At 45.8% G+C, this 27,991-nt stretch overlaps 1 protein-coding gene across 3 annotated transcripts in view; it reads right to left on the bottom strand.

Annotated features, from left to right (window-relative positions):
- CUL1 (cullin 1) overlaps positions 1 to 13,660 on the bottom strand; it is an 89,303-nt gene extending 75,643 nt beyond the window's left edge. Inside the window, exon 1 of one of the 3 annotated variants that reach the window (XM_006070125.3) lies at positions 13,539 to 13,660. The gene's annotated coding sequence lies outside the window, so the exon portion shown is untranslated. Of the gene's footprint in view, positions 1 to 13,023; positions 13,186 to 13,311; positions 13,443 to 13,538 lie in introns of those variants that run through there. The other 2 variants (XM_025291742.2, XM_025291743.2) reach the window with 2 other exon arrangements.
- Between the last annotated feature and the right edge of the window lie 14,331 nt (positions 13,661 to 27,991).

Raw genomic sequence — 27,991 nt, 5'->3', positions numbered from 1 at the left:
TTCCACCACCAAATGCACTTTAAAAAAAAAACTTTAAAAATAGTAGCTGGCAAAGTGTTTCCTCCCCGAGCTGGTGAGTGAACTGCTGCTGGGAGGGGTCCACAGAGTCTGCACCCCGGCCACCCTCTGCCGTCCTGGTGCCACAGCATTGCTGGGACCCGGGCCAACGCAGGCAGAAACACAGCAGGTCGCCTTCACCGCTGAGACGGTCAGGGTGCTGGAGGCACGGGGGACAGCTTCACGAGAGTGAAGTCTAGATGCCTTCGGCCGGCGAGGCAGCATGGCATGTCATGACCAGATGACACAGGTCTCTCCTCCTCAGTAAAGGATGCTACCACGCAGACGGTCACTTTCGTCTCCATGAAACGTTTCAACGCTCAGGTCTCACAATCCTGTTCCACTAACAGCCAGATTTCCCCACGTGGCGCACGCTCTGCCCTGTACTTGGCCAGCGCCGGGCCCTGAAATACCATCTGCTGAGTCAGCAGATTTTGAAAGTTATCACGTCACTAAGTGAACAAGATCATTCAGCTAATCCGGGTGTTTCAAGCCTTTTCATTCCTTTTCTTTCCCCTACTCCAAATACATTAACCTTAAGTTCAAATCTCATGACCAGCAGCTCCCTCTAGCTAAGTGAATTTTCAAGACATTTCCCACTTCACTACAAATTGGTTCAAAAAGAATACACAGTCCCTCCTCTACACTCAATCTGATTTGGAGCTTTCACATTTGATTTGTTCTGAATACAGTTTACCCATTCCTTCACCTTCCTGAGGTCCGAGAGATCTGCTGGCGCTGTCTTTCAGGTGCCTGGACAGCGCTCTGGCCACCCAGGGTGGTAAAGAGCCTGAGGCACCCACTGCTCCGAGGGGTCTGAACCCCACCCCACTCCGTGCACATTTGCAATCAAAGCCGCCCAGTCCTGTTCAACTCTGTGTGACCCCATGGACTGTAGCCCAGCAGGCTCCTCTGTCCATGGGATTCTGCGGGCAAGAATACTGGAGTGGGTTGCCATGCCCTTCTCCAGGGGATCTTCCCAACCTAGGGATCCAACATGGGTCTCCAGCACTACAGAAAGATTCTTTACTGTCTGAGCCTGACTTAATGATAATGTGTCCTGTTGAAAATGTCCTTTCCAGCTATGACAACATCAAGTAGTCAGAGATTTATAAATACCCGGCAAAGGATAAGAAGAGATACATAACACACTAAAGTGCTGTGTTTAAACCTGGGCTTTGCACCTATCAAGGACAAACAGATTAAATTCAGTCTCTCAATTATCTGAGTAAGTCTTCTGGGTTCCTGAACACATGCCATTTGATAACCTTCAATAAAGGCTTTTTCCTTTTTTTGTGGCAGGAAGGGGATTTAAAAAAAATCCTGCTCCCCAATCCGACTCAAAACGATCCGGCCATGCCTATAACAAAGGTAAAAATTTGGTAAAACCTGTAACAGCTTCACCTAAGAAAATGATTCTGAAACTGACTGAAGCTTCTGGCATTTTTATACTTGTGTTTGTTTTTAGATGAACTGATACTAGTCATATGTTTAAGTTGCAAAAACTTGTAGTGAATTTCCTTCATAATGTGCACTAACTTGTTTTTATGGTCACTGTAGAAGTACTGGCTTTTTTTCAGGTTACTGTTTTAGGGACAGAAGAGAAAAAGCAGCTCCTTTCACTTCTACAGTAAGAATAAAGAACATCCTACATATTGAGATTGGTATTGATCTCTACTACCTGTGATGGGGCGGTACTATTCTCTTTATAGTCAAGCTCAAGTTTAGCAGGGGAAACCTCAGAGAAATGTCTGTCAAAATTCATGATTTCACATTAAACTGCGGTGTTAGAGAAGACTCTTGAGAGTCTCCTGGACTGCAAGGAGATCCCACCAGTCAATCCTAAAGAATCAGTCCTGAATATTCACTGGAAGGACTGATGCTGGAGCTGAAACTCCAATACTTTGGCCACCTGATGAGAAGAACTGACCCACTGGAAAAGACCCTGATGCTGGGAACGATTGAAGGTGGGAGGAGATGGGGATGACAGAGGATGAGATAGTTGGATGGCATCACCAACTTAATGGACATGAGTCTGAGTAAACTCCGGGAGTTGGTGATGGACAGGGAGGCCTGGCGTGCTGCAGTTCAAGAGGTCACAAAGAGTCTGAAAGGACTGAGTGATCGTATATTTTCTCAAGCAAAGTTTTCAAGCTTATACTTCAAATAGCTTATTTTTAAAACCATCAAATCATGTTCCCAGTTGAAAATAAAGTATCTTTTTAAAAGAACATCAAAATCACAAAGTGCAGGTTTCCTCCAGCTTACCAAGTACTCACATATATAAGAAAGGGAACTTTAGAAGACATGAGCTTCATAAAATGACACAAAAACTTTGCAAATACATATCTTACTGCAAAGTACAAATGCAATGAACTATGGAGAAAGAAGCACATTTTAGGACTGCTTTTTTCAGATCATACACCCTTAGCCTCTACCAGACTGTTAATAAAACACACAAATCTTCCTCTGCATTTGGGGGGGACGACCCTCTTTTCAATGTAGAACTACAGTTAGATTCACTGCTGCCAAGAAGTCATCTGAATGTGCTTTACACTATTTTAAACTATGAAGGGAATCCACTGTCCTAGACACACACTCACTCACCTATAAATCTACCATAAAAAGCAACGTGGGTGTTTCACCTTACACCACATCCATACTTTCAGACAGTTTGTTGATTATAACCTGTGAATTCTTTAATCAGAGACATTTCCCACAAGTCAGCCTATCAAAAGGACATTTCTCATTTGTAATTTTATAGATTAAATCTAAAAATTAACAGAACTTCCCCAAATTGGTTTGCCCTACTGAAACCGCATTGTTTCACGGGTAGAAGGTGTGAAGAACCAGGACAAGATGAAGAGCCAGCCCCCACACCAGCCACTTTCGAGTGAGAAGAGCCGCAGATCAGCACCAGGCACATGCCTGACTTTGGGGATTTTCAGGGTGTGAGACGGACGAGTGGAGAAGGGCTGGTGAAGATGGGAGTGCAGAGCCTACTCCAGCCGGTCACGGTGACGCCAACTTCTGCTGGGGACAGACCCTGTAGTTGGAGAGTCATGACAAATCCTGAACACGGGCAAAGGGAGCTGGGGACAGACCCAAACAAGGCAGAGCCGAGGACAGAGTATGTTGAAGGGAGAACTAGTAAGACTCGGCAGTCACTTAATATAGAACATTCTCAGAGACAACGCTGTAAACTGAGAAGCTGAATGTGGCCTGGGGAGGCTGTGAGGGTGGGGAGGGCCACACGGACACTCTGCAGGCTGGGGGGCAGGCTGCGGGGTGCGGTGGGCTCAGCCAGGAGGCAACCAGCTACCCTCGAAAAAGGTCAGAACTGCTTCAGCCAGAACATACCTGAAAAACCCTACAGCAAAGCGAACCAGATCAGAGAAGCCAGCCAAAGAGCCATCTCCTCAAAGACAATCTAACAAGCGAAGACCAAGATGATTCAAGAAAAAACAATGTGATCCCAGTCCAGAAGCTTGGAGAACATTGCGTGTTACAGCCCTTCCTAAAGGGGCCAAAAGCGCTCTGAAAACACACCTGGTTCGGCTTCCCATTCTCACCCTGGAAACCACCGAGCGAGAAACGCAAAGGAACCCATCTAAATATCAGGGAAGCTGACCTAGGAGAAGCCAAGTCTGTGTTTCATTGGACTGGCATGCTTTGAAAACTCCAGCAGTTTATAAACTTTAAAAAGTTCTGAAACATCTTTGTAGTTAATGTTACTAACCAGAATTTTCCAGGTTTAAAAAGGACTTTCAACGTATGTCACCTCCAAGAAACTGTGAGCGACACGAGCTGAGACTCTGCTGTTGGTCCTCAGTAGCGAGGACGGATTAACGCTGGTCCATGCGCTTAAAAAAAGATTTTTTTAGACACTTCCTATAATAGCACTTCGGGTTTATATTTAGACAAGGAATAAAGTGAGGCAGAAACCATTTCTAGACAAGTACACGTCTACCTCTGGACTTGGGAGGATCCTGCTCTCCACGTTCCCAACCCCGCTCCTGAGAACTCTATAGTGTTTTAAGATGCTCAACACTCTGCCTGAGAGCAAAGAGGCAAACAGAGCATTTACCCCACACCTGGCCTCCCCTCTACGGCAAGGCATGTCATTTCTCACATTTGATTCTAAAATCGCTATGTCTCTACAAAGCAAAACGTATTCTTTACCATGGTAGTAGGGTTTTCTTCCCTCAGATGCTATTATTAAAGCAAGGGTACAAAGGTCTGTACAGTCAAGACTATGGTCTTCCCAGTGGTATTGTGAGAGCTGGACCGTGAAGAAGGCAGAACACCAAAGAATTGAGCCTCTGAACTGTGGTGCTGGAGAAGACTCCTGAAAGTCCCCTGGACAGCAAGGAGATGAAACCAGGCAATCTTAAGGGAGATGAACCCTGAATATTCACTGGAAGGACTGATGCTGAAGCTGAACCTCCAATACTTTGGTCATCTGATGCAAACGGCTGACTCATTGGAAAAGTCCCTGATGCTGGGAAAGATTGAGGGCAGAAGGAGAAAAGGGCGTCAGGGGATTAGATGGCTGGACAACATCACCGATGCAATGAACATGAACTTCGGGAAACTCTGGGAGATGGTGAGGGACAGGGAGGCCTGGCGTGCTGCAATCCATGGGGTCGCAAAGAATTGGACACAACTGGGTGACTGAATACCACCACCACCACCTTATATACGTACACAGACCCTGTGATGGATATGTATTTCCTATAAAATAGATGTCTCTCTATAAGGCCAGCAATGTTCATTAGCATATTAAAAGCCCCTCAGTATCCAACCTATCATTTCCTAAATGCATTTACTCACAGATCTTCCCTTCTATAGGCCTTCCAGGTGGCACTAGTCATAAAGAACCTGCCTGCCAATATAGGAGACGCAGGTTCGATCCTTGGGTCGGGAAGACCCCCGGAGGAGGGCACAGCAACCCACTCCAGTATTCTTGCCTGGAGAATCCCATGGACAGAGGAGCCTGGTGGGCTGCCGTCCACGGGGCTGCAAAAGAGTTGGACACGACTAAAGTGCACAGACACTTCGCTTCCATTCCAATATCTTACATGTCACAGAACATGGATGGGCGAACACTGCTCTAAAATAAATGACAGAGAATGCAGGGAGTGGTAAAGCTGACTTGCTTTATTATAAAAGCAGGGACTGAACAATGCTTCAGAGTATCAAGTGATACATGCATGACAGGCTTCACCATAAATGTCCAGTTAAATCGCAGATGTTCAGAAACACAACACAACCCCCTGCCCCGGACAGAGGCACCACACACAGGACACCTGCAAAGGGGCCACTGAGGAGTGACTCCTGTGAAACTGTGCACCAGGCCACGCCCTCTCCAGCATTTGGGTCCCCTGTGGGGAGGCAGTCCTTACCCTCTGGTTTCGGGAGCCTCTATCTGATGTAGGTAAAGTGAGTCGCTCAGTCGTGTCTGACTCTTTGTGACCCCATGGACTGTAGCCCGCCAGGCTTCTCTGCCCATGGGATTCTCCAGGCAAGAATACTGGAGTGGGTACCTGTTCCTTTATCCCGAGGATCTTCCCAACCCAGGGATCAAACCTGGGTCTCCTGCATTGCAGACAAGATTCTTTACCTTCTGAACCATGACCGACTAGCAAACCATTCCTACATCGAGTGGCCAAGGCTACCTTTACCTTGGGAAGTGAAAGACTTATGTCCATAATGAGGTGTCTACCAGCAAAAAGCAGAAAACTCTGTGTGTGTGTGTGGGGGGGGGGGGGGGGGGGCAGGGAGGGAGCGGGGAGCAGTTTCAAAGCTGCCAGAGGGGTCCAGCCCCAGTCTCTGGCACATTCTACGTGCTGAGGAATGGTGGTTATTACTGCATTGCAAGATGATCCGCTAAGACAGGAGTGGTGCACTCAGAAGAAACCAATCTCTGGCTTTTTTCTTTCCTACCCTCCCCCAAACCGAAGCCCGCCAGTTCCCAAAGTGTGGTAAAGCGCTTCCAGCCTTTATGTCTGGGACGCCACTCAGGGCTGAACTGCGTTCCCCGGTTTCTCAGCCTCATCCCCACCTCAAACCTTTCCCTCCAGTCCGTCTAGAGCAGGCCTCCCTGCCTCCTGCAGGAGGGCCTCCGGGCTCTCTGGCCTCTCCCCCACGTCCTGACTTTCAGATGCTTCCTCGGCACGCTTAACTATGTTAGCTACTTGGGGACACGTTTCTGTGCACCTGTTCTCTCAGGCGGCCAACAGCATTCCTAGTTTGTGTCATTCAGAATACATTTCTTAATCACGAATAACGTTTTAATATTCCAAGCCATGGCATAAAGTGTGTCAAGAGAATTTGTTTTTTCTAATCTGTAGCAAATGCACCTTCTTAGGCATGATGACATTAGCTTTCAACATCCATCTACTACGGCTAGGAGTTGTGAAGTCCACAAAAAAAGGATAGGAAGGTCACACTTCCACACTGAAGACAATTCGTTAGTATATAATCCAGTTACAACTCAACAAAATTCCAAAACATAAATGGATTTCACGAGATTAAAACAGTTTCACGGAGGGCATGGAGTATGAGGGGATCCAGAGAAGCTGAAGGATGACGATGGGAGGATGAGCCCTGCAGGGAGAACCAACGGTCAGTTATCTCACCCTTAACCCTTCGCGCCAACACACCTGCAAAGGGACCTGCTGCAAGGAAAGCAGAAACCCAAGTGATCCAGCACTGAGTGAGTGAGCAGAAACATCACTGCTTCTATTGTCTTTTGTCTTCATAAGCTAATCCACTGCATTATAAATACATGTGCACTGTAGAAAAATATAAGCCAAAAGAATAAACTAAAAATAACCCATAATTCCACTACTCAGAGATAATCACTATAAACATTTTGGCTTATTAAAAAAAGTACATACACACTAAAAAAAGAAAATTTTAGACATTACATATATTGTTCTATAGCATGTTTTGGTCTCACTGAAAACAGAATTACAGAAATGCAAAGATTTATCTAAAAATGCTGAGATCATAACCCTTAACAGCAAAACGTGAAAACAAATATTCAATAGGAAGGCATTAAATAGTGTACCCGTGGCAGAATATTAACCCATCATTTTTTTATTTTCTTAGAGTGAATCCCTAAAAGTAGATTAGATATTTATATTTCAAAGTGCATACACACACACACACACATACACACATTTACATGGTTCTTGCAGAAAAATTATTCTTTTTCAGACGATGACTGGATGGACTCATTTCTTCATATCCTCACCAGAAGTGGCTTATTTTTCCTCACCAGAAGTGGCTTATTTTTCAATCTATGCCAAAATTTAAAACAAACAGTATCTCACTGATTTGCTTTCCCATAAGTACTACTAGTAAAGCTGAATTTTTGTTTCTTGACCCTTCTTCAAAAAAAAATTAACAGTTTGCTCATTTCCTCCCATAGTGGCGAAGGAGGTGGAAGGGTATCTTTATCTTAGTTCTATAAGCCGTCTTTTTTTAGTAAAGAAAGCAAATTTACCTGAAAGGTACACTACTTCTTTCCATTTGTCATTTGCTTTTTAATTTTGTTTGCGGCATTTTAACATACAGAAGTTTAATTATTCTCAAGTAATCAATGGAGACTTTTCCTTCACAGTTCCTGCTTTTGGGGTTATATGCTGAGAGGACTGCTCCATCCTGAGATCAATTGCATTATCTTTTGGTCCTTAAAAATCTGGGTTGCAGGGGACACTTTAATAGCACACAAGTTCTCCATCCTAAAATCACAACCATTTTTATTACTTTAAATATTTTCAGCAGTACACACACACACATTCTAAGCACACATTTCATACAATCTGTTTTTCAAAGTATTCTCTGCCATAGGCCTTTTTAAAAAAAATCACAGCTTACTAGATCTGAACAGTCTTCAATGGTTTTATAAGGCCAGTGAGTCACATCTCACCCCACTTCACGACAGTCCCAAAGTCCAGAGCTGTTTACCTCGTCCCGCAAGTGTCCACTCTCCTTTAACGTCCCCCAGTTACTAAAACACTAAGAAGAATAAGCTCATTCTTGGTAGGCAACCCAGTTCTGCATAATGAATTCTGTCCTAATTATCAATAGGAAGATATCAATCTTGAGAGCATTTCTACCTTGTTTCCTTCTTCTCTTCTACTTTCATATAAATCAGAGCACCTGGGTAAAAGCTGGAGCCCTGGAGTCACCCTCATTTTAACTCAGGCCTGGCCACCGAAGAATTGATGCTTTTGAACTGTGGTGTTGGAGAAGAGTCTTGAGAGTCCCTTGGACTGAAAGGAAATCCAACCGGTCCATCCTAAAGGAAATCAGTCCTGAATATTCACTGGAAGGACTGATGATGAAATTGAAACTCCAGTACTTTGGCCACCTGACGTGAAGAACTGACTCATTTGAAAAGACCCTGATGCTGGGAAAGATTAGAAGGCAGGAGGAGAAGAGGATGACAGAGGATGAGATGGTTGGATGGCATCACCGACTCAACGGACATGAGTATGAGTAAACTCCAGGAGTTGGTGATGGACAGGGAGGCCTGCGGTGCTGCAGTCCACGGGGTTGCAAAGAGTCGGACACGACTGAGCAACTGAACTGAACTGAACTGGCCACTGAGTAGGCCTGACCTTAACCACCCAAGGCCTCGGCTTCTTCCCCAAAAGACTGTCAGGGGATTAAATAACAGCAGCTCTAACCTGAGGGGCTCCGTCAAGATGTGAAAGTGTTAGTCGTTCAGTCATTTCCAACTCTGGGACCCCGTGGACTGTAGCCTGCCAGGCTCCTCCATCCATGGGATTCTCCAGGCAAGAAGACTGGAATGGGCTGCCGTTTTCTTCTCCAGGGGATCTTCCTGACCCAGGGATCAAACACAGGTCTCCTGCATGGCAGGCGGATTCTTTGCTGCCTGAGCCACCAGGGAAGCCCCCAGATGTGAAGCGGGGAGGATGTTCAGGAACAAAGTGCAAGTCACTGGAGCTAACTCACGCACCTGCACAAGGGCCACGCGCCTGTCACAAGGCCCCACGCCTACAAGAGGCTGCCCAGTGGGGAAAGAGACCACAAGTCCAGGCCACGGTGAGGTGCTCCAGCAGGGACCGGGCGGGGCCTCAGGGACCCCAGGAAAGGCTCCCCCAAGATGGCGCATCAGGATCTGAGTGGAGCCTGCTGGGTGACGGGGAGGGGACATGGTACTGGAGGCCGAAAGAGAGCCAGAGGGCAGCAGGGCCACTTCTGGGAAAGGGGGCTGCCACGACGGGGGAAAAAGCAAAGACTCCACTCACCTGATCCAAGGGTCCCAAGGACCAAGCCTGGGCGTCACAACCCTGCTTTCAAACACGAAGAAGGGTACGCTTTATGGGGCAGTCCAAATGTTGTGAACATTAAAAGCTATGGCATTCCCATGGAATCCACACACTTTGAACGCCTGAAGAAAACTGAAGTCAACTGAAAACCATCTCACTTTATAAACGAGAAGTAAGATGTTTTCCACCTCTAGATCCAACGACATCCTACATCTTCTCAAGCAACACGTTCTATACTCAAGCAGAAAGAAATAAAGCAGATGTTTTTTCTAGAAGCTATATTCTTGTGCATAAAAAATTTTAAAGCCACCAAACACCACAATAATCCTGTTTATAGTGTGCATTATTAAATGGACAGATTACAAAGCTTAAAATCCTTAGTAATAAACTTAAGGTTTTATTTAAGTTTATTCCTCATTTCACATTCGTGTCTCAGTTTTAAGAGGCAAATGAAGGAAAACAATTTGTTGAGAAACTACTCAATAGCACCCCACCAACACACACACACACACACACACACACGAACAAGATAAACTTCAAATGGGTCCTTAAAAACATTACATTCTTTTCTCAGGTATAACTAAAAGCTCAAAATTCATTCTGAGTCTGGACAGTTTATTCCGGACTCAATTGCTGAGGCCCATGGCCTTGGAACCTATGGAGGGCTGAAATACCAAAAAATAAAACACAAACACACTCCTTTAATTTTTGGCACCCTGATTTTCAACTTGAAGGAGAGCAAGTAACTACATTTCAATCTAAAGCCCGTTCGTTTGAGTTTTCCTTGCAGAAAGAAAGGCATACTATGCTTGCTGGGCAAACCGGGAGTGAATTCCTGATCAAAAGGCACTCAGGGACTCAAGAAAGGTCTCTCCTGTGAGAAAGGTCACTGGGCCTCCAGTACCCAGAGTCCTCTTAACAGGGAGGAGTATCAACCAACCAAAGGATTTCACCTCAAAGCTAAGGTGGCAACATTTAACCTGAGGCAAAGACCTCAATCTTGTTTAAACACACACACACACACACACACACACACACACACACACACACAAATTTTAAACATCTGTACTTAAAACTAGTTTTGAGGAAAAAGAAGGAAATTAAAGTTTCACAAGTTGCTTTCTTGGCACCCTTCTGATCTTTCAGAGCCGAAGAAAGCCTAAGCATTTTTCCGTCAAGCTCTGTGTTAGTTCCCGGGGATGCGGTAGGAACAATTTATTAAAAAAGCTCACACTCTACATTAGTGCGGTGACTGCTTCTGTAGCCAAAATCTGAGGTGTTCAGACACTGGGTGTAAATCAGAATTATTCCAGATTTCTTCATTCAAAATGCAAATGAAGTACCCCTGACCAAGTTCTATGCTCCTCTGTGGATGCAAAAAATAAAGAATATGTCCTGCCTTCAAGAATTCAGTCTGTAAAGTATGGGAAGTAAGGCTGCATTGACAACCCAGACTAAGCTAATTATCTCTAGAGCATAATAATCAGTAAGAGACAAAGGAGTCAACATATCCATAATATATGTACATTAGAGCTATGAATCAACAAGAGCTGTAACATCTAAGGAAACTGCAGGACATTACCAGGTATCACCAGGCTGTTAGCTACCCATGTGGTGGGTGTACAGTAGGAAAGGGGGGCCTGCCTTCAAGGACATGAATCAGTGGCCCTAAGAGTTGCTGCTCTTGTCACTCAGTCGTGTCCGACTCTTTGCAACCCCGTGGACTGCAGCATGCCAGGCTTCCCTGTCCTTCACTATCTCCCAGAGTTTGCTCAAATTCATGTCCACTGAGTTGGTGATGAGAGGATACTATGAACTGGTGAAAAACCCTAATACTACAGCTAAAGGGTTTTTTTTTCCCTTTTGTTAAAATAAGTTTTTAAAAGATGATTCCAATGACAAAAAAAGTTAAATATTTTTAGAGAGTATTTCAGCCAACCCTCTAGAGCTTAATGAGCACTCTCTCTAGAAACCTCCAAAAATGGGCATAATAGAGTTAAAGCAAGCTAGTCTCCTGCATGCTGTATGCATGCCTCGGAATTTGAAATGCGTTGCAACTATTTCGACTTAACCAGGGAAAGCAACAGAACTTTTAAGTAAATTTTTCCCCAATACCCAAGGACACTTTTAGATCAAGAGAACATTAGGTCCAAATTTTTTAGATAAATTTTTTTTTCTTAAACAATGATCCCTATTTTTTCTACACAATTCATAAACGCTGTAGGATTTCAGAAAACCAGGTAAGACAGGGTGGCCACAAAATGAAGCGTTAAACTTACACCTGGCCATGCTTTTGCAGACTGCTAAAGCTATGCTGAGGTCTAGAAGCTGGGGGCTTCAAGTAAAAGTGAATTTCAGTCCCTTCTGTCACTCCGATGAGTGCATTTCCAAAACTGCGTGACCCCTGACTCCACTAACTTGGACTGTTTTAATGCCACTGCGCGAAGAGCAATTACACAGAGCAAATAAACACTTAACTGCAATTCCTCATTTGCACCCCCACCACTAACTCCAGCTGCGAACTGTGAGCAACGACAGTGATCCAATCCGAAAAGAGGATCCTATTTTTGGCAGAGAGCTAGCTAAAGGGAGAAAACCCTCAACTTTGGAGGATTAGGCTCAGGAAACGTTCACCATGCGTTTCTCCCCGGAACCACCAGCACACCGGGGGCCGGGAGGGGCGCGCGGGGCGACCCCTGCACGCGGCCGGCCGGCACCCGGGTTACCTGCGGGGTCAGCGCGCGCTCCCGCTGGGTGCAGGGCCGGGGGCGCGCCGAGGCGGCGGCGCAGGCCCGGCCCGACTCGCGGGCGCTCGGCGGGCGCCGCGGAGGGGGGCGGGGGGGGCGCTCCGTCCGGTTCGGCCGCCGCACTCGCATCCCTGCGCACCGCCCCGGGCCCGCTCCCCGAGGAGAACCGGGCAAAGGGGCGACTGTTACCCAATAATAGCGCCCTACACAGTCGCAACAATGCGGGCGGGGAAACCCGGGAGCCGCGGGGCAGGGAACCGGAAAGCACAGAGAGCCCGGCTCCGCGGCTCCTCCGGCGCGCGAGCCCAGTACTTTACTTGAGAGCACGAGTCGGGGGCAAGCGACGCTCGGGGGAGCGGTGGGTCCCCATGGGGGGCGAGGGAAAGGGGGCGCGGGTCCGGGCGCCCCGTGGTTGAGGGGGGGTGGTGGTCGCCGCCTGAGGAGAGGTGAGCGCGCGCGCCCGACTGCCCCGGGGGCCGCTCGCCAGCCCGGCCCCGCGGCCCGAGGCGGGTGCGCTGGGAAAGGGGCGGACGCCACCAGGCCGCCGCCTCGGGCGCGATGAATCGGGCATTTTTTTTTTCCCACCCCCAGTGCGTAGTCCGGGCCTGGGCCGCCCCGAGCCCGAGTCCGGGGCCGCGGCCCGGCCAGGCCCGAGCCGGCCGGGGTGACTCAGGGCCAGGCCCAGCGCGGGCGCGCGCGCGCTCCCTCCCCTCCCGCCCCCGGCGCCCTCTGCCCACGAGTGCCCCGGCCCCCGCCGCCATTCCGCCCGGTCGCGGCTCGGCGCCTCAGGCCTCTCGCCCGGCGCCTCAGCTCGGCCGCCGCGGACCCAGTCACTGCGACACCGCGGCTCCGGGTCGGGCCTGCGCCGCCGCCGCCGCCTCCCCTCAGCCCCGGCGCCGCCGACAACTCACCCGCATTTCCCGGCTGCCTAAATGGCTCCGGCGACGTCTCCACCTGGTCGCTGGGCCCGGCCCCGGTTAAATCCCCGTCCCGCCAAGGTCTCGCCGCGTCCCTCAGCCGCCGGGGCTGCCCCGCCTGGAGCTGCGTGCGCCACGGCTCCCGCCTCCTCCTCCTCCTCCCGGCCCGCCCGCCGGCCCTCCTCCCGCCGCCGCCGCCGCCGCCGCCGCCGCCGCCGCCTGCACCACGCAACCTCCGCCCTCTCGCCTTCCCTTCGCCGCTCCCCGCCCTCCCGGCCTCACCGGCTCCGGCTCCCGCGGTGGAGAAGCTGGTGGGGGAGGGCCGGAACGCTCCGCCATCGGCGTCCGGGGCGGGGGAGCCGGGAAACCGTCGCCGCCATCTCCCCACCAGCCCCGCGGAGCGGGAGGGGCCCGGAAAGCTCCCGCCCGCCGTGCCCCGGCCTCGGGTTCTCCCCGCCCCGCCCGCCGCCCCGCGCCGCCGAGGCCCCGCTCGCGGGGCTGCTCTCTACCTGTAAGCCCCCGCGGGGCCCTGGCCATGGACGCCGCACCCTCCCCGGACAGGCGCACCGGATCCTCCTCCAGGTTTTACAGCCTCCCTGGCCTTGGGGGCCGCCTCTGAGGACCCGGCTTCCCGCCACTTTGGGCCGAACGAGGAGGGGGTGGGGGTGGTCACCTTCCTAGGTCGGGGCCCCAGTCTGAGGAGAAACGGGCCCGAAACACCCCGGAGCAGACGGTCTCACACGCCCGCCCTCCCCCGCTCCTGCGCGCACACACACCCTGAACCGACACGGATCACAACTACACCCCCTGGATCTACCTCCCCGGCCGGGAGGATAACCAAAAGCCATACCCCGACCGGCTGATAAAAGTCAGAGATGGGCGAGTGGCCCTGAAAGGCAGGCGCAGCAGACTCCAGAGAAACGTGCCGTCCGTTCTCGTCCATTCTCTGAACCCCAGGACACCTGCGGCCTCGTGGATCGGCACCTCAAAGTCCCAGCTCCTCGGCGCCTCTCTGTCTCTCTAAAATCGGTTCGGAGATCAAACCAAATTAGCTTACCTCTTCAAACTCTTTAACCCACTCTTTTTTGAACAGACGTCGACAGACACTTTACCATTAATCTCTGTAAAGATAAATGAAGAATGAAATTGAAGGTCTTACATATATGGATGGGATGAGGTATGACTATTGAATAGTTTTTCACCAGCGCTGCGGAGTTGTTCGTCACATTCATCTGAAATTAACTCACAAGTGGGTACCTGAAATACAAATTTGGGCAGTGCAAATGGCCACCTGGCTTCCTATGGGGACACAGGTGAGCAAGCTTGGACTTGGAGGGGCTTCTGCTCTAATCCCATGGTCCATGAACAATTCAGCATGGAAGGATCTCAGGTTATCTGGGCCAAAGACTTGAAGAGTGTAACTTCCTGTTTTGCTCCAAAACTAAAACATTAAGTATCACCTTGGAGTGGAAATGTTAGGCCCAGAGCCTAGGGCTATTTCCACAGCCCTCACTGTTTCCTGAGGAATATGGGTGCCTCTTAGAAGTATCTAAGACATATTTGTATATGCGGTTCCTCCTATTGAAATGTGGCCTTTTGTCAACAACTCTTTATCTTTGAAAGTATGGCATTTGTCTGTACCTGTCACCAGAGTATGTGATCTCTCAGCCTATTTAAGGATTTTTAAATTCGTGCTTTATATTCTCAATGGACATGAGTTGGAGCAGACTCCGGGAGATGGTGAAGGACAGAGAAGCCTGGCGTGCTGCAGTCCATGCGGCTGCAAAGAGCTGGACAGGACTGAGCGACTGAACAGCAACAAATATCCTATACTTCTGAATATTCAAAAGAAGCTTAGATGTATTTAACTTTCTCATGGGCACATGGGAGAATTGAAGGTAAAAATGGAAGGCTTGTATATATATGTACACATATATGGGAGACTGCACATATATGGTTTCTCTGAGACCCTCACTTCTGTGTGCTTTCCTCAGAGGACAGGTTAGCTCATCTCCTGTTTCTCTAATCTGTCCTCTCCCATCTCATTATCCAATATGGTCGTCCTGTCTGTGACTCCCCACAGCTAACACGGAGCTGAGTGGGTCAACTTTCCCTTTGCTGTTTGTTTCTTCCAATGTCTGTTTTTCCTTAATGGGAGGTTTAGTTCATCTCTACTTTCCTCTCCACTTCTCATTGCCTCAGTTCCTGGTTCTTAATTTCTTCCAGCCTTTATTCTCCACTCATCTGCACTATTATTCTTAGCTCTAAGGCTACACCATTGACTTTTATGTCCACTTCATAACCAGGTTGCATCTGTACCACTTCTGCTCTGCACAGGTAACCTTGCCTCCTACCTAACCATTTATTCTCTTTCCACTCCAGAACTTGTCCATCTTCTCCCCGATCTCAGCAAAACTGATGTTGTCCTCCTGTCAGATGACCCAGCATTTGGAGGGGCAATTAACTTATAGATGTTAGAATCAAAATCCAAAATAGTCTGACTAGAATATTAGATCAAAACCTAGGATAAAATATAACTTTGCAAACCTAAAACAATATGATGAAGTTCAAAAAGCCCACATTTTAAATTTAAGCAGACCTCAGTTTATATTCAAACTCAAACCACCATCTTTTGTCTTGGTTAAGCCAACTTCTATGGGGATTAAAATACTTACCTCATTAGGTTGTGAAGAGTAATTCCTTCATAATCACAGCATACTTCCTGAAACAGTGTTAGTCCCTTTCTTTCCTTGTCTTCTGTACAGCCCTATTTGGTTGTTGGTAATGCTGACATTTTCTAAGTCATCAGTTCAGTTCAGTTGCTCATTTGTGTCCAACTCTGCAACCCCATGGTTTCAAAGTCATACAGGCCTGAAAACGGTATACTGACCTGTGAACCTTGCATCCCAGAGCTAGTCACCATCCTAAAGAAATCTTTTGTCTATTTGGCTCAGTCTGGGGACATACAGTATCATCATCACACTCACTTTCCAAAGAAAAACCTAAGACTCCAATAGTAGGCAGTTTGCCCCGAATCACAGCTTGATCGGTGGCGTAACCTGACACAGTGACTCCCAAGTGCGAGTCGATCCATTCCTTTACTACGATGTTTCCCCACACCTGTATCGTTCGTTTAACCTTCTGAATGGTTTTCCTGGTTCTCATCTCTGCTGTGTCCTTCTAGCCTGCACAGTGACTGAGCCCCATTGGTTCATTCCAAACTGATTCCTTCATCATTGAATCTTTATACTTTCAAACTTTTCAGTGGCTCCCCACTGTTTATAGGGTTCAGTCCAAACTCTGACCTCGTGCCTAAAGTTGACCATAATCTTGTCCTAACTTACTTTTGCAAATTTTTTCTAGCTATTTCCCAAAAGGAACTCTCAACTTCATCCCATCCTATTAAACCTACTGTTGGCCCACAAATACCTGCCTTGAATCACCATTTGTGAATGTTTCCTTCCCTTTGTTCCTGAAACAAACAGAAATGGTCCCTCATCCTTTCCTTCATCTGCAAATCACCCTCCCTTTTTCATGTCCAGCTCACATCCGCTTCGGAAGCCTACTTTGTAGAAGCCTACTTGGCACATTCTGCACAGGGTTTTGTGATCTCTCCAATTGCCGACCTCTTTATGTACGCAGTTAAAGGAGGTAGTCCTTGGTCTGGCGTTATTCCCACCAGGCCCCTCAGTATTGTGCCTGAACAACAGGGGACAGTGGTCCAAAATAGCTGTTTACTAATCAAATCTGAAAGGGTACCATGTCACCTGATGACCCTGATAAGCTATTGTTTCTAAGACGTGAGTAAGGAACTAGCCATCCAGAGCAAATTAAATTCATTAAACGAGAGAGTTCCCAAACCTGTCTTAGCCTCAGAATCACCTGGGGATTTGAACACTGATTCCAGGGCCCATTCCAGACCTACCGAGTCAAAACTGGGCGGGAAGGGGGAAGGGATGAAATCTGAAACTCCGAGTTTATTTATATCATGGCTTTACTACTTATTATCTGAGGAACTCGGAGCAAGTTGCTTAACCTCTGTGTGCCGTCCCCTGTGAACTGGGGATGATAATAGTATCTCATATGAGTTCTTATGAACATAACAACTTAAACATGAACTTTCCTGCTGGTGGCTCAGCGGTAAAGAATCCGCTTGCAATGCAGGAGATAAGGTTCGATCCCTGGGTCGGGAAGATCCCTTGGAGAAGGAAGTGGCAACCCACTCCAGTGTTCTTGTCTGGGAAATCCCATGGACAGAGGAGCCTGGTGGGTACAGTCCATGGGGTCTCAAGAGTCAGACACGACTTAGGACTAAAGCACTGCCACCAATGATGATGCCGCTGATCTGATTATCCAGGGCCAATCTGGTGACCTGAATTTGGGAACCACTGATTTAATGGACTACTCCTTCCTGTGTTAAAGTTTCAAATGTTATGATCTTAAAACTTGTGGTATTAGCATTGTTGACATATTACATAAGTCTTACTTGTTTTGAAATCATGTACTTCAAAGAAGAGGAGCTAAGTAAGCAGATTTTTCAATTAAATTTGCCTATTTAATCCAAATCATAAAATATACTTTATGCATGCTTAAAAAAAAACAAAAACAACAACTAGTTTCTCTTAGGAAAATAACCCATAGCTAAATAGAGTAATCCAACCAGCTTAACATTCGAAGGAAGCAATCAGGAAAGATACGAAATAATACATGATTTCTTCTATTTTTTTCTTCTATTTATGATAATGAGTCAAATTCTTTTTGAAGAAGTAGGTTTTTAATCTTCAGCTTCAATTCATTAGAAAAAATTCATAGCTCATGTTAGTCCACCAAATTCCAAACAATATTTTAATGATATTAAATGTAACTAGCCATAAAAATAGGAAGCAAAAATTTACTTAACCAAAGTCACAAAGTAAATATGTCTGAATGGGGAATACAGAATAGGTAGCCCCACCTTCTCAACTCTTGACTGATAAATGGCCTATACAAGCAAATACACAAAGGCCTTATTTTTATTGTCTGTAATTCCACCAAAAATTCCTAGTATCCTCTCTTAAAGACTCACAGAGCTCTGGGATGGTAGCAGGGCTTAAAAGTGATTCACACTTCAACACTAACTAGTTCAATCAGATGGCCTTTCTAACCTGCGTAGGGTAACAGCTACAGAAAGGAAGATTTGGGACATGTTAAGTTTTGGGGAAAGATGGTGCTTCAGGGCAGGCTGAAGGCCTTGGGGTCAGAGGTTCTGGTGAGAAGAGCCATAAGCAGAAGAAGGGACTGAGGAAAGGAGATGGAGGGACATATAAAGTCTAATCTGTTCAAGTCCAGGTTTTGCACGTTGAGAAGACCTAAGCCTCTTGTTTTGAGGACCCATAAGACAGAAAAAACTGTTGTAAGACAGTCATGAACCAAATAGGCTTTTGAGTTTTGGGGACCTGAACACCATGGTAACATTCGATCAGGTTGGGCCATATGGAATTGCAACTCATTTTCTAATGATTCGACCTTGTGTCTATGAGGAAATTATTGGATTCCAGAAAATTGCCCTAAAATCTCTTCTTCCAAGAAAATTTGTCTGACCTTACACACGCCAACCAAGCCCCACACCCACCTGTGGATCAGGTGCCTGCTTTTTGTGATTCTTTTATACCATGTATTAATACTTACTTACTAAAGAGTTTGTCTAATTGCATTATAATTTTCCTTTCTTTATTTCCCACTCTCATAGGTTATAAGCTTCTTGAATACAGAGAAGGTGTTTTTTTATTACTATATGTACAGTATTTATCATAGTTCCTGGTACATAGTCTATTGAAGAAATTGTTAAAACCCAACTCATGGATTAGTGGGGATTGTTTACACTATGAAACCCAGTGATGCCACTTTCCTGCTCAAAAGTCTTTAATAATTCCCTATATCCTACAAAAAGAAGGACAAACACATCATTCCTAGCATTAAAACACCCTCCATACCTCAGCTTCAATGGACTTATTCCTACTCAACTCTCAGGTTTCTTACACATATCAAGCCAGATCCAAACTGGACTCCTGAACAGCCTCTGTGTTTCCTCTTCTAACCACACTTTCTGTATCAGTTATTCTTCCCCAATCACTGCTCACTTCAAGGTAGCACAGCGGTAAGGAATCCACCTGCCGGGCAGGAGACACAAGAGACGCAGGTTTGATCCTTGGTTCGGGAAGATCCTCTGGAGGAGGAAATAAATGGTAACCCACTGCAGTATTCTTGCCTGGAAAATCCCATGGACAGAGGAGCCTGGCGGGCTACAGTCCATGGGGTCACAAAGAGTTGGACACGACTGAGCTCAGCACAGACAAGAGAATCACTGCTCACCCCAGTACAGTTCATTCTTCTGGGTCTACCTTAAATGGAATTTCCTCAGTGAAACCTTTCTTTTCCTCTGCCTAATATAAATTTCAACTCCATCACCCCTCCTCCCCACCCCACCCCCCCGCCCTGCACACACTCACTGGGTGAGCTTCTAGAAGACATTCTTACACAAGTTTGTGATACAGGACTGTATTTGTCAAGGTTCCCCAGAGAAACAGAAGCAATAGGAGATACGCCAAAGATACAGATATATAGAAGCGGAACCAACAGGAGATACATATATATATATAAAATTCGATCCCTCAGGTATATTTATTCTGCCTTCTTTTTCACCTCCATGTCCACTAGTTCATTAAATCCTATCCACTGAAGACCTGTATTAGCTTTCATTTGCGCTGCTGCAATGGCCTTCTGCTGGTCTTCCTACCTCCTGTCTCCTAATTCATCCTCCACGTAGCCAGGGAGTTGTGTTCCCCACCACCACCCCAGAATACGATAGTGACTGCCTCAAGAAGCAGAAGAGCGTGGGCTCTGGAGTGAGATCTGAGTTGACTCCACCACTTAACGGCTGTTGGACCCTGCAAAAGTTATTTCACCGGCCTCTGCCTCAACTTCTTCACCTGTAAAATGGGAACAGTGCACACTGTATAGGCTGGTTTTTAAAGGTGGGCTGTAGCATTTCATGGTGTTGGATGCCTGACACACAGAAAGCATTTGGCATATTATTGTCATTATCCAACAAAAAACTCTCAGCGGTTTCACATCCCTTAGAAAGACACTCGATGATAATGTTCACAGCGTGACCCCTGCCTCCCTTCCCAATATCCCTTCCAGCCACATCTCTTCCTGGACCTTGGGTTGCAGCCACAGTGACAACCAGGGGGGTCCCCCCCAGGAAGTGTGGGGATTCCTGGTAGAGACCTCTGTTGAGAATGTCCTCCTTTTGCTTTTTCCCTGAGTCATTCTCCGGACCCCTAATCCCATGTCATCTTTTCTATGAAGTTTCCTCCGCCTCTTCTTACTCTTACTGTATCCTGATATTTTTGCATAAATGCTGGCCAGAAGTCCTCTGAGAAATTCCCTTTCACCTTGAACTTTCTTTTTCAATTGCCAAAAATGGGGTTTCCAATTTAGAGCCACTATTCGTGTATGTTGCAAAGAATCAGACACGACCGAGCGACTTCACTTCACTTCACTTCATTCTTGTATGTAATGTAATACATGTAAAGTATATCTTGGATTATTCCAAGTTTTTATTGGCATAAATTGGAGAGGACATTCTCACTGTGAATGATGAAGTGTGTTTTCCAGGTCATACCACATTTGTGCCAAGAAAAACTTTATAGCCCTTCAACACTATTTGTTTATGATACATTTTTAAAGATGAGCAATACTATTTTGAGAATGTGTACAGAGAATTGAAGAAATTCCAATGACCTTAGAGCTAGGTTTTCTTGGTCTGAAAGGTCATTTGCTTTATGACTCAACATTCACTTTGGGGATAAAAAAGAAATGAACATTAAAGGAGACTGCAGGCTGGAGTTCTCAATGAACAGATAATAATCAAAAAAGATATTATACTACCATTTTGTGACAAATTATTTTACTTCCCACTCCATTAATTTTTTTCCTGTGGAAGAGAAGTGAAGTAAGCTGTCTCAAATTTGCAGAATTTCTCTGTTTGAAAAAAAATGTATCTAATTTTTTAATTTAATTTTTTAAAAAAATGTATGTAATTAAATAAAAAATTTAATTCAGATGTGGAATCTGGATAAGGAGCTCCTGGCTAGCTTTGAGAGCAGAATAAATTCAGGAACCAAACGCTTTTTTGTACAATGAGAGTTACATTTTATTTTTGCTGATAATGTCCCAGAAACTGAAGTCAGTGTCATCAGCCACTGTTCCACCCCAGCAGCGACAAGGCCATTGGCGGGCGTTTGGCTTTTCTATCAACGCCATCCGCGTTCAAGCCTGCTGCTGTGAGCTTAAGCAGTTCAGAGTACCAAGATGAGAAAAAGAATTACAGCCCCTCCCGCCCTCCTGGCTTCCCCAGAACTTGGTAGGCGAGTAAGAGACAGAAGACAGATGGGAAACCAGCTACTAAATATCCCAAGGAAGCTTTCAGACCTCCTCCTGCGTGGGAAGCTAGTCCCTCTTTCTCATTCTTTTGTCAATGATATTTTCTTTCTCCCTTTCAGCCACCCTGACCTTTTACTTAAAGATTGGAACTAGGCAAATATCCAGCAATCCGGTTCCCTTATCGTTGTTAAGGTTGCTGACTTACTCGCCTTTAAATTAGACCACATTACCTGGACCATGCAAAATGATTTATATTCTGAACATGCCAGCAAGGCCACGTGGAAGAAATGGGCACTGGAGTAGAATTTACTTTGAACCACAGACGCTTAAGTCTTCCTGATAGAATTAGGCGAGGAGACGTAAAGAGCAGGTATAAACACACTCGAATGGTCAAAAATATTGTGATTTTTGAAACCCTGGGGTATCGAGAGTTGGGGAAAATAAAGCATTGACTGTGATTGTGTTTCTGGAGTGAGCACTTCATAAGCCATTTGCTAATTGACCTACTTTCCCCTCCTGCAGCTACAATGCCACAGCTCAGACTTGGGCCACAGGGTGGCTCTTATCTTGCACTGAGTGGGGTCAGCCCCACTAGCTGCTGCAAGGAGCCTCTCCAGCTCCACCCTTGGTCTGAGAACGACTATGGGAAGGAGCAAGGAAGAGACACCTGTGGGGAAAAGGCAGACTCAGGTGCCCAGGCCTGGGCCTGACAGCAGACAGAAGAGGGGGCGCGCACAGAAGGGGTCACACGTAACTCCCTCTTGCTCCCCTGCAGCAGGAGCAGACGGGCGTCTTGCGTGATGGCCCCTGGCCAAACAATCCCATCTTTCTGGACATCCAGAGCTCACACCTGTGAGCATTCTCTGCACCTCTTCCCAGGACCAGCATTTTCTAGCTGTGAGCTATTTGGGAACAGCGCTCTGTCCCCACTACACTGGTTTCCATAATTTGTCCCCAATCTCCCTTTCCAGGCTCACTCCCCACTTTGCACTGGGCCACTCACAGTGTCAACATTCTTTGCACTTTCCTTCCTTCTGGTAGTGGTTGGTGATGGTTTAGTCGCTAAGTTGTGTCTGACTCTTGCGACCCCATTGTAGCCCACCAGGCTTCTCTGTCCATGGAATTTACCAGGCAAGAATACTGGACTGGATTGCCATTTCCTTCTCCAATGGATCTTCCCGACCCAGGGATCGAACCCGGGTCTCCTGCATTGTAGGCACATTGTTTACTGACTGAACCACCAGGGAAACCCTTCCTTCCTTCTGGCTTTTGCTGATTCTATCTTAGATGCTCTTCTCACTCTTGGGTCCATCTGTCACAATCCTACTGACTTGTCTTTTGATTCCTAGCTTGGTTCTCACTTCATCACACGTTCCAGGTTTCCTTGGCTGAAATCAATCTCGTTGTCCTTTGTATTCTCATAGTATTTTGTTTGGACCTCTAAGGTAAGCACAGATTCTTATGGTCTGTATTACTGCTGCATTCAATTCTAGGCTTCTTGTCTTTTCATCTTCTTGTCTTTCACAAAGCAAATGGTTTTCATGTTGATGATATACAGTTTATCCGTTTTCCTCTTGTGCATGGTGCTTTTGAGGTCAAGTCGAGGAACCCTTCAGTCCTAGATCCTGAAGATTTTCTCCTATGGTAAAATAAAGATTCTTGATCGTATTTTAGAGACAGGGAAAACGATGTTAAATATAATGGAAATACTGTAGAAGAAAAATTATTATGTTCACATTAATTAGGATTTCTTGCTGTTTAGAGAAAAGAAATGGTTGAGGCTATATGCATGTGAAAAAACAGGGATAACACTAAGTGCATTTTTTTAGCCAAAACATTTGAGTATGGAATAGTTATTGCAAGAAAAGCATGACATCAAATCAGAACTCAATGAATACTTTTTAGTAATAGAAACTGGGGACTTAGACAGACATAAAAAAAATGCAAAAAAAATTGTTCTAAAGAAGGATTTCTCAAGAATTTCTTTAGCCTGGGTTTAAAGTTCTCAAAACTTTTACCTTATATATATATACACACACTTAACACACAGGGAGTTCAATATGGTAATGAATAATATTAAAACATTTTCAATTGCAACTATAATGGATAATCAGTATGTTAGGGTGCTGCTCATTACATAAAGTATATTAAGGTTATTTTCAATAAGCTTATCTGAAAGTAGCACTTGGTTGAGAGATGAATTTTCTGAGTATATCAGTTTTTTATCCTGACTGATAGTCTCAAAGAAAATAATAAGATGCAAAAAGTTTTCCTTCTTTGTCTAATTTTAAAGTCTGCAATGATATGGGTTCTACCGAAATCAGCTGTCATTCTTTAAAACATGTTATTCACATAGGTAAAACTGTACAATATTTTATGTGCTATATCTCACTTCTCTCCACCCAAAGAGATGGCAACTTCTGAACTGTAGTCATCTCTGAAGGTAATATTCCATGTGGTAGCTTTAATATATGTCCATAAAGGTTTTGTGCTCGTCCCATTAAGTGAAAGTGAAAGTCGCTCAGTCGTGTTGGACTCTTTTTGACCCCATGGACTATGCATTCCTGGAATTCTCTAGGCCAGAATACTGGAGTGGGTACCCTTTTCTTTCTCCAGGGAATCTTCCCAACCCAGGGATCGAACCCAGGTCTCCTGCATTGCAGGCAGATCCAGTACCAGCTGAGCCACAAAGGAAGCCTCTCCCATTAAGAGGTGGGGTCAAATTCCTCTCCCCGGAATGTGTGCTGAACTCAGTGACTCGCTTCTAATAAACAGATTAACTGGGAAGTGATGATACGAGACCTAGTTGTGAAAGATGCTGTGTTCTTCCTTGTTCCCTCTCGTGGACAGCTTACTCTGCGGAGAGGCAGCTGCCACGTTGCAAGGAAATCTCCTTGAGTGAGAAACTGAGGCCTCCTGCCAATAGCCATGTGAGTTCACCATCTCTGAGGGCATTCTCCAACCCCAATCAAGCCTTCAGATGACTGCAGCCTCAGCTGACCTCCTGACTGGAACCACACAACAGACCCTGAACCACAGCCACTCAGCTAAGCCACTCTTCAATTCCTGCCCCGAAGAAAATCTGACATATATTTTTTTTTATTATGCTGTGAGATTAGGGTCAAAGTTTCTTTTTATTCCACAAGTATGTCCAACTCTGTGAGCACCATTCATTGAACAATTATCCTATCTCCACTGAATTGCCTTGGGGCCTTTGTCAAAGATCAGTTGGTCAGTGGGATTTACCCCAGGAATGCCAGAATATGTCAACATAAGAACATCAATCAGTGTAGTACACCACAGTGATAGAATGAAGGGAAAAAAAAATGATCATCTGTACATCACACCATACACACAAGATGAGGAAAAGCATTTGACAAATTCCAGTACCTTTTATGATTAAAAAAAAAACTCATAAACTAGAAATAAACAGGATAAAGCCCATATATTAAAAGCCCACAGCTAACACACCCAGTGGGGTTTCCCTGGTAGCTCAGTGGTAAAGAATCCACCTGCTAATGCAGGAGCCGCAGGAGACCTGGGTTGGGAAGATCCCCTGAAAAAGGAAATGGCAACCCACTCCAGTATTCTTGCCTGGGAAATCCTAAGGACAGAGGAGCCTGAGGGGCTACAGTCCATGGGGGTCGCAAAGAGTGGGACATGATTTAGTGAATTAACAACAACATAGTCAATGGAGAAAGACTGAAAGCTTTTCTCCCCAAATCAGGAACAAGACAAGGATGCCCACTCTCACCACTTCCATTCAACACAGTACTGGAAATTTTAGCCAAGAGAAGTCAGACAATAAGAGAAATAAATACCTCCAAACTGGAAATAAAGAAGTAAAGCTATCTCCCTTCAAGGATGGCATGATGTTATATGTAGAAACCTTAAGGAATCCACAAAAAAAAGCTTTAGAGCTAATAAATGAAGTTGACAAATTTTAAGGATATAAAATCAATGTGCAAAAATCAGTTGTACTTCAACATACTAGCAGTGAACAATCCGGAAAAGGAAATTCAGAAAACATGTCAATTCATAAATCCATGTTTATCCTCCTGCCAATATAACACTGAATTAATTGATGTACCTTTACGGAAAGATTTGCAATCAGGTAGTGTAAGTCTTTCAACTTTGTTCTTTCCGAAAATCATTCTGGTGATCTGAGACCTTTTATGTTTCCTTATAGATTTTAGAATCAGTTTGTCAATTTCTATAAGAAAGCCTGCTGGGATTTTGACTGGGATATCTTCTCTATCTCTTGAACCTGTTTCTCTCCATCTCAACCCCACTTACCCCCCTAACACACGACAGGGTGAACAAGAGTCTGTTAACTGGTATGCATGCATGATTAGTCACTTCAGTCGTGTCTGACTCTTTGTGACCCCTTGGATTGTAGCCTTCCAGGCACCTCTGTCCAAGGAATTTCCCAGGCAAGAATACTGGAATGGTTTGCCATTTTGTCTTCCGGAGTATCAACCCAATCCAGAGATCAAACCTGTGTCTCCTGCATTGGCTGGCAGATTCTTTACCACTGATCCACCTGAGAAACCCTCTATTAACTGGGAGGAGGGATAAATTAGGGGTTTGGGATTAATATATATTAATTAATATACATTAATTAATATACTAAGATATAAAATAGATAATAAGGATCTGTTGTATAGCATAGGGAACTATCCTTAATATTTTGTAATAACCTGTAAGGGAAAAGAATCTTAAATATATAATACATATAGCTGAATCATTTTGCTGTATACCTGAAACTTACATAACATTGTAAATCAACTCTACTTCAATTAAAAAAAAAAAGACTCTACTAACTGCTCCCTCTGTTTCACTTTGCCACTTCCTCAATCTGTTATTCACACTGCAACTGAACTGGTGTTTTCGAAACATGTATCTGATCATGCCACCATCTTCAAATATATCCCATTATTCTCAGAATAAACACTAACCTCTTACATGGCCTATAAGCAGGTGTCGTATTCAAAATAGTCTAAATAGGGACTTCCCTGGCGGTCCAGTGGCTAAAACTCCGCACTCCCAACGCAGGTGGCCTCGGTTTAATCCCTGGTCAGGGAACTGGATACCACACGGCACAGCTAAGAGTTTGCAAAGAGCAATGAAAGGTTCTGCATCCGCAATCATAGATCAAAGATCCTGCATGCTACAACTAAAAGACAGGGCGCATCCAAAAAAAAAACAAAACAAAACTAAGTATTTAGCAACCAACACTATGCAGGTACCGACGGTCAGAACAGACGCCAGCATCTTGGAGTGGTACTTTCAAAATCTGCCCTCCTTGCCCTCTTCTGCCAGATATCACTGTCTTGGCTGCTAGCTCATGGGGAAGCCCAGAAGAGGGACTGGGCAGCTGGACTGGGGATGAGAGGGTGAGGGGACGAGGGGAGTTTAGTATAGGAGCTATTTACTATATGCTCCAGAGGAGTGTTGGGCTTTTCTGGTGACTCAGACTTAGAATCTGCACAAAATGTAGGAGACCTGGGTTCGATCCCTGGGTCAGGAAGATCCCCTAGAGGAGGGAATGGCAACCCACTCCAGTATTCATGCCTGGAGAATCCCATGGACAGAGAAGCCTGGTGGGCCACAGTCCATGGGGTCTCAAAGAGTCAGACACGACAGCGACTAACAGTTTCACACTTTTCAGAAGAGTGTTACGTTGGAGCAGATTGGCTGAACACCAGGCCTGCTTCCAGGGCCTTCTGTGGCCTGGCGTCTACCCACTCTTCTGGTTTTATCTCCCGCCCTCCCTGCTTGAGTCACACTGTCTTCTTTGAGTTCCTTGAAAATACCTACCACGCGGCCACCCCAGAGCCCCCGGGCATTGTTCCCTCTGTGAACATCCTTCTTGCCTCCCTCACTTAGCAAACTCTTATCCCTGCTCTCTGTCTCGACTCTTTAACTCGGATGCCTCAGGAAGCTGCTCTGACCTCCCTGGAGAGGTGAGACTCCCCAGTAATTGTCCCTCGTGGCACCATGTTCTTCCCTGTGCTTGAAGTCGTCACACTTGAAGTTATAAATATCTTTACCTGATTACTCAGTTAACCCTCTCTCCTAAGCTCCAAGAGGGCAGGGATCATGTCTTCTTTCCCCTACCATCATGTCCACAGCCCCAACCCAGTGCCTGGTGCCTACTGGGTGCCAGGTGACTGATAAATATTTGACAAAAAAATGAATGAAAAACCCAACTCAGGGGATTCCCTGATGCTCCAGTGGTTAAGACTCTGTGCTTCCACTGCAGAGGGCACAGGTTTGATTCCTGATTGGGAACTAAGATCCTGCATACTGGACAGCCAAAAACCCAACTCAGAGGAAAATAAATATCATAGGATATCATTTATATGCAGAATAAAAAAAAGATACAAATGAATTTATTTACAAAACATAAACAGACTTACAGACATAGAAAACAAACTTATGGTGACCCAAGGGAAAAAAGGGGGAAGAATAAATTGGGAGTTTGGTATTAACAGATATGCACTGCTCTATATAAAACAGATAAACAGTAAGG

Source organism: Bubalus bubalis, chromosome 8, assembly GCF_019923935.1.
Source record: "Bubalus bubalis isolate 160015118507 breed Murrah chromosome 8, NDDB_SH_1, whole genome shotgun sequence".
Lineage (NCBI taxonomy): Eukaryota > Metazoa > Chordata > Mammalia > Artiodactyla > Bovidae > Bubalus > Bubalus bubalis.
Note: the sequence above shows the minus strand (reverse complement) of the source record. Positions and strands in the feature narration are given on the sequence as shown.